This window comes from Podarcis tiliguerta (assembly GCF_965153285.1).
Source record: "Podarcis tiliguerta genome assembly, chromosome: Z".
Lineage (NCBI taxonomy): Eukaryota > Metazoa > Chordata > Lepidosauria > Squamata > Lacertidae > Podarcis > Podarcis tiliguerta.
In genome coordinates this window covers 37,101,450-37,115,373 of record NC_139553.1, presented here as the reverse complement: position 1 = coordinate 37,115,373, position 13,924 = coordinate 37,101,450, and the positions used below count along the sequence as shown (strand labels likewise).

The 13,924-nt window shown below is 41.6% G+C and overlaps 1 long non-coding RNA gene across 1 annotated transcript; it reads right to left on the bottom strand.

Annotated features, from left to right (window-relative positions):
- Positions 1-1,848: 1,848 nt before the first annotated feature.
- Positions 1,849-7,116, bottom strand: LOC310669156. The gene is made up of 2 exons (XR_014507050.1): positions 6,909-7,116; positions 1,849-2,144 (listed from the first exon to the last, which is right to left on the bottom strand). It is a non-coding gene; the product is annotated as an uncharacterized lncRNA (long non-coding RNA).
- Between the last annotated feature and the right edge of the window lie 6,808 nt (positions 7,117-13,924).

Genomic DNA, 13,924 nt, shown 5'->3' with positions numbered 1-13,924 from the left:
CCATATTTTGCAAGGCTGGTGTTGTAGATGGGCTGAATAATCCTAATAAGGGGCTGGAGATGATCAGAGTAGCAGAATCATATTTACCTGAAGCCCTACAGGTCTAGCTCCATCCCTGCCTCTCTCCCAGAATGCCCTGTCTTGGAACATTGCTGCCAAACAAGACAACTGCTAATAGTAATTTCTCACATCTTGGGATGTGAAGAAGCCTCTGCCATCACTGATGCTCCAGCTTGCCAGTAGAGGCTGGCAGAGAGGGGCCATAACTGCATCCACCACCACCCACCTCCATTTATCAACCTTATAGAAGCCTCAGTCAATGTTAGGTGACTTTTATGAAGCAGGAGATGGGCAATGTGGTGGCTGTTATATCTGCACATGGAACAAAGCCTTGCTTATTGCAATTAGCCTTTGCAGATGGAATGAACCATGTACTCTCATGGGCCATTTTGGGGTTTTCTGTTTGGAGCAGGTGTGTGGTGAGGCTGCATAAAGTGTAGAATGTCAAAGTAAGCAGAAATGACAGTCAGGATGATGACCAGTTGCCAGAAGAAGGAGACGATTAATTGGGTGCAAACTGGTTTTACTGATTTCTGGCTCTAATTGTGTTCAACTTAGACTTCAATTTACTGAGAATTTGTTTTCATCGTTGCAAATAAACACTCATCTTTTGTTAACCTCATGTAATTGCAAGTGAACGCTTTCCACATACCTGCACCTTACACCAGAGACTGGCAACTGCTGACTCATGAGTCAGAATTTGCCAACCAATCATTATTTTTTCTGGCCCACCAGCCACATACAGAACTTTGTGGCAGTGGCAGCTGTGGAGGATTTAACACTAAACACACACACAAACTCATAGAGTGTTATTGGGTGCGATAGCGGGCTCACAGTAATGGTATTGTAAGGAGTGGTATGGCTGGTGTTGTTGCTACCAGTGGTATCAGGCGCAGTGGAGGTACAGCAGCAGTGGCAGTATCACTAAAAGTTTTTTTTAAGACACAGATTCTGCCGAGTCTTGGGAAAACTGCCACTTCTGTCTTTGTGAGTGTTTGGGAATCTTCACTGGGGCATTTCCAGAACACTTGGGAATCTCCACAAGAGCACTTCTGGGATATTTGAGGATCATCGCAATCCCTTGAGGCAAATCAGAAACAATGTTCCTCCCACATAACCCTTCACTGCTCCCTTTGCCCTGACAGCTTGAAACGCTCATCCAACATCAGATCAACATTATAAACGCTACCTTAAAGGGCGATATTAAATCTTGATGAGCAACTCCATTCATGTAAATGTCGCTGTGGGTGTGACATGGATTGCCTAATTATAAATTCATTTTATTTTCAATTAAATTCATGGCAGTTTATTTCAGTTCATTATGATTGTTGCAAAGCAGCTGGAAAAGCATCATTAAATCAATGTGGGAGTGTGAATTAATTACAATTTACTTTAAGTTATTTCATTCCATTTTGTTCAGCGTATGGCTTCTAAGGTGCATGTCTTGTAAAATGAAGTGTTGGGAAAGGCTCATATAGGAACCTAGGTCAGAGCTTTGGCCCAACTCAGTATTGTCAACATTGACTGATACCAGCCTTACCTGGGAAAGCTGAGGAATGAACCTGGGATCTTCTGTACGCAAAGCAGTTGCTATACCACTGAACTATGACTCTTCCCTAATGTAGTAATTGGCCACAGATTTGCTTAAGTCACAACCAAGTGCAGGAAGCATCTGGGAGCTCATACCTCCTTTGGCACGTGGTGCTTATGCCATTTAATACCACCTACCTGCTGGAAACAAAGATCCTCCCCAAGTCATCACTGCAGAAATATTAAACAGAAAGCAAATTCAAGCAAGAGATGTTCTGCCCTCCTTTCCTCGAAATGTGATTCAGGGTGCTTTTAAAAAATTCTGCTGACACTTTCATCCTGCTGCAGAAAGCCAGCTCAGGGCCACCCAGGAGACCGGCAGACATGCCAGTCAAGTGACCCCAGTTCAAGAAAGAGCCAGAGTTCCCAAGTCTCCAGCCATTGGAGGCCGTCACAGCAATGACACTCTGGCTCCTGGGGCCTTGCCGTTCCAACTGCAATGTATTCCTGTTTGTCTCATTGTCAGGGGCTTCAGAGGGAACCATTCGTCTGACCTGCCATGCAGAGACACAAGAGTTGCAATCTCACCCAACTGTGATTGGAAGTTGATAAAATAACGCAAAGGATATTTGAGAGAAACAAGCCACTACCATAGGCAGACACAGACCCCCACCCCCTGGAACATCAAACCAGTTTTGCTATTTCACACACTGCACGATTTATGACCAGAACTAAAGTAAAATTGTTCTAAAACAAACTCTTCATTACATTTTTGCATTGTACACACCCTAGATTACACCCCCTAGTACCCTCTGGGTATTTTTAAAAAACAATTGTTGCTGTTGCTATTTTCATCATTGCTTGCAAACTTAACAGAGAAAATGAAGGTGGGAAGAATAAAAATAAAGTCAGTAAAATCAAATGAAATTTGAAAAACAAAAAACAAATAATAATACTTGTTGCCACCTGTCTGTCTCAGGAGACAATGCAGGAGTTCACCTTTGGGGTTGAAGCCAAACTCATTCTGTTGGAAGGTTATAGTACCTGCTGTGGCTGTAGAGACTGATATGGGAGAGACATGTTTTGTTGCAGCTGGGGCAGATGAAGGCACCCAGATGTGCTGCTGTAGATGCACAATGACATTTCTTCTCTCTGTGCTCCCTCCCAGCACATTGTTCTTCTGGACACAGCTGTGGATGCATGACATGACTACCTGTCTCCAGGCACTGCGGTCTTCTGAAAGGGATTTCCGCATGGTGGGGATGATATTGCCAGCTTTCATTTGCAGACCTCTTTGTAACACAGAGTTGGTCTGCCAATGAGACTGGTGCCTGAAGCCCGCTCCCCATATATCATGTCCTTGGGGATCTTGCCATCTTCCATTCTGCGCACATGACCGAGCCAGCATAGACGTTGCTGAGATAGGAGTGTGAACATGCTGAAAATGTGGGCATGGGAGAACACATCTTTGTTTTAGACTCTGTCCTGCCATGTGATGTTGAAATCCTACTGATGCAGCACATGTGGAAAGCGTTAAGGCCTCCATGGCCTCCTCTTGCATTGTTGGGAACAAGGATCCGTGCCACAACATTTGTGTGACTCCAGCATTGTGACCCTCTAGAAAAACAAACCCATATAGTTCCCGACAGATTACCATTGACAGGGACTGTCCTGAGTCATAATGCAGCTTTAGCGATCAGAGGTCAACAGTCAACATGAGTTTCTCAGTGCACCAGCTGCAGGAGAAATGCTGAGCAAAGAGGCCCTCTGTACATTGCCTTCATAGACCTGACAAAGGTCTTTGAACTTCTAAGCCAAAAAAGGATTATTCACACTGCTCAACAAGATAGGATGCCCACCTAAGCTTCGCAAAATTATTGTGTCCATCTGCAAGAACCTGTGTGGCACCATCCAGCATGATGGCTAATCAGACGCCTTTCCTGTAAAGAGTGGTGTGAAACAGGGCTGTATTCTTGCCCCAACTCTCTTTGTTATACCCCCCCCCCCCCGTTGCTCTCATATGCCTTCACCTCAACTAAAGATGGTGTGTCCTTCCATTCAGGGTTTGTTCAATCTGGCACATCTCTGTGCCAAAACAAAAGTGTGGTGGGTCCTAATCCAAGAGATGAATACAGTGATACCTCGGGTTACATATGCTTCAGGTTACAGACTCCACTAACTCAGAAATATTATCTCGGGTTAAGAACTTTGCTTCAGGTTGAGAACAGAAATCGTGCTCCGGCGGTGCGGCAGCAGCAGGAGGCTCCATTAGCTAAAGTGGTGCTTCAGGTTAAGAACAGTTTCAGGTTAAGAACGGACCTCCGGAACGAATTAAATACTTAACCTGAGGTACCACTGTAATACTAATAGTAACACAAAACCACCATGAGTTCACGCCATCAATTTCAAGAGTTTACTGGCAAGAGGAATGGATAGTTAAACCACTCCCGAAAATGTGAGAGGAATTGTGGGGTTCCTAATTACACTCAGCACCCTTAACAAGCTACAGTTTCCACAATTCTTTTGGGGAAGCCATGACTGTTTCAGTGGTATAATAGTGCTTTAAATGCATGGTGTCAGTGTGGAGTGAATATCTATATTAGGCACCCAATGGTATTTCATTTCAGTGTTTAATATTTGACCACACACATTTGAGCATATTTGGTAAATTGGGTGCCCCAAATAGTAAAAATCTGTTCTATGGTTTCCACAATGTTGTACCAATAAGAACGTTCTTTAAACATTCAGAAGGCCATGCAAGTATGTAAGGGATGTGAGAAAACCTACATTGGCTCTGTCCCCCCCAACCCTGTCTTGACCTGTGAGCATGGAGATCTGATGGAAGATTAATTTGAACATGGTAATACAGTTGGATCATGAACACCCTGGAACTCAGACGTTTTGGCTCACGAATGCTGCCTACTTGGAAGTGATTGTTCCGGTTTGCAAACGTTCTTTCTTTTGGAACCCAATCAGAAGCTGCAATTTGGTTTTTGAATGATTTGGAAGATGAACGGACTTCTGGAATGGATTTCGTTCGACTTCCAAGGTACAACTGTAATTTTCTTTCACACCCAAAATGCAAAGGACAGGGGAAGGAAGGGCAGGGCTGGTATACAGGGGGACACTGAGGGTGGGGCTTGCACATGTGCTTCCATGCACCCTATCTAGTTTGAGCCCTCATATGTTCTTTTGAATATATGCAGGTGACTGATCCCTTGTCCTACCATTTCAGTACTGAGCAATAAACATTCCTTATTTGCCGTTTTCCTAAGAAGAACAGGTTAAAAATACTTCAGCTGATGCTTGTTTTTCCTTTCTTTCTTTTTTGGTACTTCATTTAATGGGCCCACTAATGAATCTCATGGATATAATGAATTAATGAAAAGAAAGGTGGATTAAATTACTACTTTTCTGGCCGTAAGTCATCAATCAAACTGCACTACACAGCCTGAAATTTCATTACAAGGAACTGTTTTGTGAATCAGTTTTACCTCATTCATTTTAATTAAATGAATATTTATATATTCATTTTGCCAAAAAATATATACATATGTCCATAAATCTCTTGCCGTAGAAGATGGCAGTTTATTGAGGACCAAATTGTTACAGCTTTGTTGAACAGGACACTGAAATGGAGTTGATGAAGAATAACTCTTTAAGGATGCATGGATCCCTTTGTATTTGTTTATTCAATTTATTTCAGAATTTATACATTGCCCTTCATTGTCAGAATGATCTCAGGGCAGGTCACAATACATTACAAAACTATAGAGAATCAATAATAAAATGTTTACAAAATCTGTAGCATGCAATGTTTTTACTTCCTATTATATTTCTTACCCACCCTTCATTAGAATGTCCCAGGGTGGATTACAGTATATAAAACACTAGGCAATTAAAGCAGCACTAAACAGCAATCCCACCCATAAAAATCACCCCAGGCAATGCATTTCAAGGATATCAAAATCAGTTTTGTAGCTCTCAAAGGTCTGGGTAAAGACATCCATCTTCAGCAACTGATGAGAGCTGAAAAGAGACTTTTACTCTGGGGAGGGAGGTCCCACAACTGGGGGGGGGGGGACAACCCTCTCATGCCCTGTGAAGCCCTTGAATCTCAGTTGATCTGAATCCCCAGACTTGAGGGGAAGCGTTATTTGTTTTTGTTGTTCTTGTTTTTATTATGTATTTTGTATTTTTCATTTTGTATTCTTATGTTGTGAACCACCCTAAGATCTGGTACTGATGAAGAGTGGTATACAAATTAAATAAATAAATAAATAAATAAATAATCCCCTAGGTCATTGTTCACAGATGGATTGTCTATGGGCTTCTCCCTCCTCCTGAGGAGATCCTTCCTCCCGAGGAGACTCCTCCCCACCCATAAAACATCCTGAAAAAGAAATAAACACTCTTATGCCAGTTCTGGGCCTTCCATAGGCTCCAGTGTGGCCTCCATTCTTGAGAGAGAGGTGATTAGGTGGGAGAATCAGCACGTGAGGCAAAGTTTGGGATTTAGGTGGAGGGATGACCACAGGCAAGATAAGCGTAATTCTAAGTACTTTGGGCTGTTTTAGGGCTACAGCAGCTTCTTTGTTGTTCGCGGTTTTCTGGGCAACAGGCCCTCATCTTTTCTTCAAAGAGAAAGGAAGTCTCCTCAGGGTCCTGGTTAGGGAAGATTGTGACACCAAGGCAGCTTCATATGAGATCCCCAGATGCAGAAGTGAACAGATCTCCTACATTTGCACCTTCAGTAGCTTTGCCTATTTGAGAGGATTTCAGCAGGTTGTTATGTTATACCTATTGAAATGTCCTCTTCTACACAGTTATTATACCTACATGAGTAGGAGGGTCATTTTAGGCGACAAAACCTTTTTTCCTTTTCTTTTTTGCAAATTTATTCAGTAAGGGGTCTTAAAAATAGGTTTTTGGGTATGAGGAATTCAAATCTGCTATTATTTTTCATGATTGGATAACATTTAGCTTGGTAAGCCCACATTTGATGAAGAGGCACTTATCTGCTTTCAGAAAACCAAAGAATTCTAATTTTACAATCTGAAAAATTTCAGGTAATGCCAAAAATTCAACATACCCTATTACAGGAGCCCCATTCTTTCCAAAGCTAGCTTCACATGCTCACTAGAATCTATTAGCTTCCCTTCCATCCCAACATAATTGCTTATACACAGAATAAATGCTTCTTAATGCATTTGAATTACAGCTACTGTGCAAGTATAACCAGCTCCATTGTGAGATTAAATACACTCTGATACTGAAAAAGAAAAGAAAAAGAAAGCCATTACTGACAGCTGACTTACGCATCTACTTCAGAAGCCACCACTCAGAAGTCATTTTGGAGAATGCGACTAGAAACACCTTCAAATGCCATAATGAAGCATTTGATAACACAATGAAAATTAATCCCAGCAGTATTCTGGGATGAGCTGCAGCTCACTCATAAGGCATATGCTTTTCATGGCCCAATAATTTGAATGTCCAGTTCAAGAAGTAGGACGTGTGCTTGAGACCCTGGAGAGAAAACAGACACAGTACTGTCACAGTAGACAGTGTTCTAGATCATGGGTGGAGAACCTTTGACACTCCACCTGTTATTGGACTCCAACTCCCATCAGCCTTAGGGAGTATGGCCAAAGTGAGGGCTCTTGGGAGTTCTGGTTCAAGAACATATAGAAAGCCACAGCAGATGAAGGCAGATTCATGGGTTCATAATAGTTTGTGTCAGATTTTAGAGGAATGGGGAAGGTTAGAAAAGAGGCCTTCGCTACTTTCAATGCAAGTTTTACACACAAATCACCACCACCGTCCTAAGATAGGCCTAAACATGCTTAGCTACTTTCCTGGCCCAACGTAAAGGTCAGGGGTGCCAGCCCAGTAATTCTCAGATCTCACACATTTGAAATGCAAATGTTAAGATATTGATTTTTCACAGGCTGTAAATGTGTAGCCATGAAGTTCAACTAGCCTAAAAATGTGCACCTTAAATATTTATAAATTGCCAGTCTGCTGAATGTGAATGGCTGGGAGACTGAGCATCTAAGCCCAAACTTTCGATTTGGTCTTTTGCATATCTGGAAGTCTGAATTGTCTGCAATGTGACCCTCAAACCCTGGTCAGCAGCTATATTGCCTAGAGGGCCAAACAAGTTGCAAGCATTGAATCTCTCTCTCTCTCTCTCTTTCCCTCTCTCCCTTTTCCTTTCCCTCTCCCTCTCCCTCTCCCTCACCTTCTCCCTCTCCCTCTTCCCCTCTCCCTCTCTCTCACACACTTTGCTTGTCCTTCCCCCACTGCAACCTGCTCCAACTACAGTACTCACTTGGAGGAGTGCATTGCATCTGTTCCTTCTGCCACCACCTTCAACATGAATGGCAGTAGCAGTCGCAGGAGAAGTAATAAGGCTAGAGCTGGCTCAATACAGTTTGCTACCTGAAGCAAAGGGCAACATGGTTCCCTCTCCCCTTATTTCATGTACAGAAGCCAGCTGCACTGGAAGTTGAATCTTATTTCAACACTGACAAGTAAACCATATTTCTCCATTGAAAGTGAGAGAAGCAGGATAGCTTAAGTAGGCACAGAGCAGACCACATGGCCCACACAGATTTGTCCTTCAGCACCTCACTGCCACCACCTGCCCATCAGCATCTGCCAGCCGGGGCAGCTGCCTCATTCTGCCTAATGATAGAAGACAAGGGTCATCATGTTTAATGCAAATGTACATTCCACCCCTCCAGAAATAGATAAACTGGGGGGGGGCATTTTCCCAGCTCTTCAGATGGGAAGCTAATACCCATAAAATCACTGATACCTCTCTCAAGTGTTCAGATGAGGGTGGCCTGATGTAAAAGAAGGCAGAGCTCTGACACTTTTAATAGCTGTGTGGCAGAGGGGATTTACGCAGGGGCTTGCAATACTTCTGAATAATAAATTTTAAAAAACAAACAGTGAAGGACAAAGATCTAAAGCAGGGGTGGGGAACTTTTTTTTTTTTTTGCAAAAGGGCCACATTCCCTCATGGAGAATCTTCTGGGGGCCACATCCCAGGAGTAGGTGAGGCAGAGGAAGTGAGCAGAGCAGTGGACATGACATCTTTCTACTGTAAGTAGATCCACACAACAGTCAGCAGAAAAACGTAAATTATCTCTCGAGAGTCATACTCAGCCCCTGTGTTTGAGGTTCCCCCAGTGGCGTAGCGTGGGTTGTCAGCACCCGGGGCAAGGCAAGTAATTTGCGCCCCCTAACCCGTGGATTTGCGCCCCCTAACCCTAATCCCCAGATGTTGCGACCGGTGCGGCCGGCCCCCCTGCACCCCCCACGCAACACCACTGGGTTCCCCTGCCTTATTTAAAGAGGTGGACATACATGGATCCTTCAAAACCTTTGGAAAGGTAGGTCACCTGCTAATAAGTGGTGGCACCCACTTGTCCTTGCAATGCAAGAGGAGGAGGAGTGGTAGGAGGGCAAGGTGTATGGCTGACCCAGTGTTTGACTTAATGGAATGTGCATCTTTCACACAAATTGCAAAAATGCTGAAAGAAACCAGTCTGATGCCATAAATTAAGAAACCTACTACAGCTTTTTTTGAAATGTTATTTCCCTTTTCACCCAGAGAAGATCCGCTAGGCTAAGCAAGGCTTCAGGTTTAACATATAGGAAGGAAACATGCACAGAATGAGAAAAACTCAAAGACCTAATAGGAAACTTGGACGGGAGATGCAGCATGGATAACTGACACTTCAGAAATGTTAGAAGGGGTATTGTGTGATGATAATGAGGTTTGCAGCACTTGAAGGGCTGTTCCTCTGCCTGAATTTTTCATCATCCCCCAAAATGGACAATGTGAAAAGGCAGAGTGACTGTGAATGATAGAGGTAACCCATCTGCTGGTTCCAGTGTAACAATTAAATAATTTTGGTACAATAATCAAACTGAAATAAGTAATCAGGGGGGAGGAAATGAATTCATAGGAAGCAGAACAGTGCTCCGGATAATCTGGCAAACACAGTTATTGATAAGGGGCAGTTATTTTTGATCTACAATGAAATAAAGCACAGCTCTCTGGACATTGTTGAAGCCATACAGCTACTCATTTGTTACACAATTAATTAGGAGATGCCAAACATAAAGAGCTAATGCTAGGGAAAAAAGGAGGAAAACAAGTGCTGGGGCAATTTTGTAGTTCAGTAAAAACCATGTTCACCATCATCCTCCTAATTAATTTCCTCTTGGATGCAAATTCTCAGAGGAATGTTTATGAAAATATTTCCATTCCTTGGAACTGGAGAACTTTCCTTGATTTTCATCTTCTGGTTTAAATCAACACACAGGGTATTGAGCACACTAGCTCTTCCCCAATCACCATTTGGGATGGAGAATATAGTTTGCCTCTAAACCCGAGTTTACCTAATTTGCACTTTCCAAAACCACACATAAACCCAGAAGTTGCAACCCTTCAAAACTCTCACTTCTCAAAATTTCTCGATGCAAAGTAACGTGTAGAAACATGCATATAAGGAGGTGCAGTATGAATAAATATGCACATTTTAGTGGGGGGGCGGGAGAAACCACTCAAAAAAGCAGTATATTACAAAACATAGCTTTGCACAAATGTGTACATTAGGCAAAATTACACACAAAAATGTTCATACCAGGAGAAATCTCCACTAGAATGTGGGTGAATTTTCATGAGGACATTTTTTAAAATTGCAAACTGGTGTGGGAAAGTGGAGAACTAAAAATGGAAAAATGAGAAATTGAGAGAAATCGACACATCCATCCATCCATAATTACCTCCTCATTTGTCTCCACAAAAAGGGCAAACATCTACAGCAGGGAGCCTGATCTAATTGTATAGTTCATTTGTATAAAATAGAACTCTGAGAACTAAGCAGGAGACATTTTGTTGGTTGAGGCCCACTGGCAGTTGAATCTTACTTCAACACTAGCAACAGGTCATCCTCCTGCATTTCACTTGCACTTTTTTTAAAAAAATATGGCAACCCTAGCATAGAAAGCCGTTAACAACTTGGGGCCAGTTTACCCACAAGATCACCTTAGCCCACAAGTGCCCACCCAAGTGTTTCAAATGTCAGATTTTACTACCAATTACCACATAATACCACACTTGCCAAGAACATTATTGATTAGTGTGGCAGCACCTGCACCTTGGAACATCATTCCTCTTGAGATCAAGGAGGTGACTTCAGTGCACTCTTTTCAGCACCTGCTAAAAACATTGCTTAGAAAGTTGAGGCAATTCTAATGTGTTTTAGTATTTTAACATTTATGTTTTTTAAAGTGTCGTTTTTGAATTTTTCATGGTTTTACTGCTTTATCTTCCCATGAATTGTTTTGAATCTTTTGTTTTGGTATTAAGCAGTGTGTACATTTTGTGAACTAAATAAATAAACAAATAGTGTAAGATCCTACAAAAATTAAGAGAGGCAATTTTACTTTTTTAATTCCCTCAATCTTGAAAGCCAGCTCCCAATTTTGCAATACGTTAGTTGTTCCAAATAAATTGGGTGGGTAGGCTTATGGTAATCTAGATGTTGTTGCACTGCAGTGACCTTCAGCTCCAGCCATTGCACCCAGTTCTCAGAAATAGGGATAGAGGTGAGGGGAACTGATATTGTTTTCATTTAATGAGAAACTACCCAATTTACATGTCTACAACCAATATGCAAACCAAAATACAATTCTATTTTGAAATTTGCATCCAAATATTGCAGTACAATTGCCCAACCATACACTGCATGGGAAAATGAAGCCCAATGGCGGAAAGTGTGCATAAAATACATACATTAGTGAAAATGCCATCCAAAAATCTATATAACAGTAAAAACTACAGGCAAACACATGTATTTTTGAATAAATTCACCCTAAATTGTGGAGGAATTTTCATGAGGATTTAAAAGTTTATTTATCTATTTAGAATGTGTGTGTGTGTGTGTGTGTGAGTGAGTGCGCACACGCATGCAAAAATCAAAGCTTTTTAAATAATACATAAAAACATACAATAAAAACCATAAAATAAAATATAATTATTAAAACCAGACATCAATTTACTATTGTAGAATGATGCACTCTTAAAGATGCCTTAAAGGTCTGGTGGAATAGAAAAGTTTTTGACTTCTGGCACAGCCGCCATGGCGACCTGCCAATTCCATTGTAGTGGATGCCAGCCATGCAGATTATTAAGGATAATTTGGGAGTAATTATCCTTGCAAGCCCCCTCCCAGGATTGAGGGGAAGAGCTTTCTCTTGTGGATCATCCGATAACTGCTTCTCACTCCAATGGAGTGCAGGGGCAGGGACGCAGAGTGCACAGCACTGCACGTATTGGAAACTCCCCAATGCAGTCGCCATGAGCGGAGGTAATTCTGTTTCTTTTAAGATGTATCTGAATTTGGACTTAAGAAACACACGTGTTTTGGAAGAAGGGAAAAGATAACCTGTGAAATGAAGAAGCCACTAACTGCCAAGGTTTTGATCTGGAGAGGACCCTCGTCATCATAATTGGAATGCTACATAAGTGAAGGGGAGCCTTTGTTCTTTTTGTTCTTTTTTCTTTTTTGCTGTGCTATGAATCGGCAAGCCTTCACTGAAAAAGAATAAATTATTAATGGAATGAAATTACTAATGGATTACAACTATATATGGAATGCAAGAAAGATTTAACAAGAACTTATAATTCTCTTTACGGAGTGCTTAAAAGAATAGACTGTGTGAAATACTGTGATGATTTGTAACATTGCCATCAAAAGAGAGCTCTAGTTCTGCTTTATTACGGTTTTTGTGAGATGCCAGCTCGTTTGAAGAAGCAAGGAGATAAACACTGGAAGCTAATCAGAAGTCGTGGCCAGATGCTGGATTGCTTTTGGTTTCAGAGAGGCAAAATGGAGCTGTGGCTTACCTACACATGAGTTTTCGAAGGAGGAGCAATGTTGAAGAAAATTGACTGATTACAACATGAAGGAAAAGAAGAAGGTAAACAAATATTCCACACAGCTACAGGATATAAATTCCATCTGCAAGTTAATGGATTTGGATTTATTAAACACGATTGAAAGTCATCACATCTGTGTCTGCTAGAACAAAGGATTAAGATCGGAATTGTGGAACTTGGACTAATTAGGAGAATTGGTGTAGGATCAAGGAATAATATGAACTCCTGATAGCTGGAACATGGGAAGTCATCCAAAAATGTTTAATTCAGAACTGTTTAATTGGCTCTTTTGATTGTATTGTGATTTGGCATGATTTGGCATAGTATGAATGTGGCCTCCATTGGATTGTTATTAATGAAAAATTAATAAAAAATAATTTTAAAAAAGCTTTCAGCTGACATTAAAGTTGGAAATAATAAGAGAGAAACAGAAAAACAAAACTGGCACTTTTGTCCATTCCTAGACAGGGATACTGCAAGTTGTAGCTCAGCAACATCTAGAGGGTCACAGCTGTTCCAACCCATAATTGCCTGAGTGTGGGCATTGCCCATATGTGGACATATAGCCAAATGTGGATACAGAAATAGTAATCTACCTATTCTAGCAAATGGGGATTATATTTAAGTAACATAGTATATCTTCCCCATTAGAACTAATTCACTGCATATTGTTAGTTCTACAATATGTATAGCTAACACCTTCCAGCCCACTCTGTGCCTCTAATGAAGTAGGCTTTTGCCTACCAAAGCTCATGAAACAACAGACTAGTTATCCACTAAGCTGCCGTGGGGCTCTCTGTCTATTTGCTGATGCCAACAAGATCGCTCATCTGCTGGATCGAAGCCTTCAGGTTAAATTCAGCATTGATGGAAATGCTGACAATTCCCCCAAGTGTTAGGCACTTTGGCAAACTCATTAGGCTAACAACTTCTTTCATAGTGCAGTAGTACATGGCTGGCCTTTTGCGCTTTTGACACTTTGCTACATCCTCCCATCTCTCAGCCCACAAGCTTGAGCTAGATTGGCAGTTCGCACTCTCTCAGCAAAAGCAGCCACACAAGGGGGAGGGATCCCACATCATTCAACATTTCAGCCTGATATGACACATCCTTCAGACTTGCCGCAAACTCTTGAGCAGGTTCTTTGTCTAATTAGTTTCACAAGTCAAGCTCGTACAATCCTGGTACAAAGTTTCTGCCATGACTACAATATTCTTTTTTATAAAGGGGGCCCCTCTGCAGTCGTTTCAGGATGGGTTGAAGATGTTGGGTTGAAAAAGGGAAATTTCACTCAAACTAACATGAATCAGACTTCAAGATCTTTGGAACAGAGGAACAAAGGGCATTTTTCTAAGAAAATTTCTGAGATTT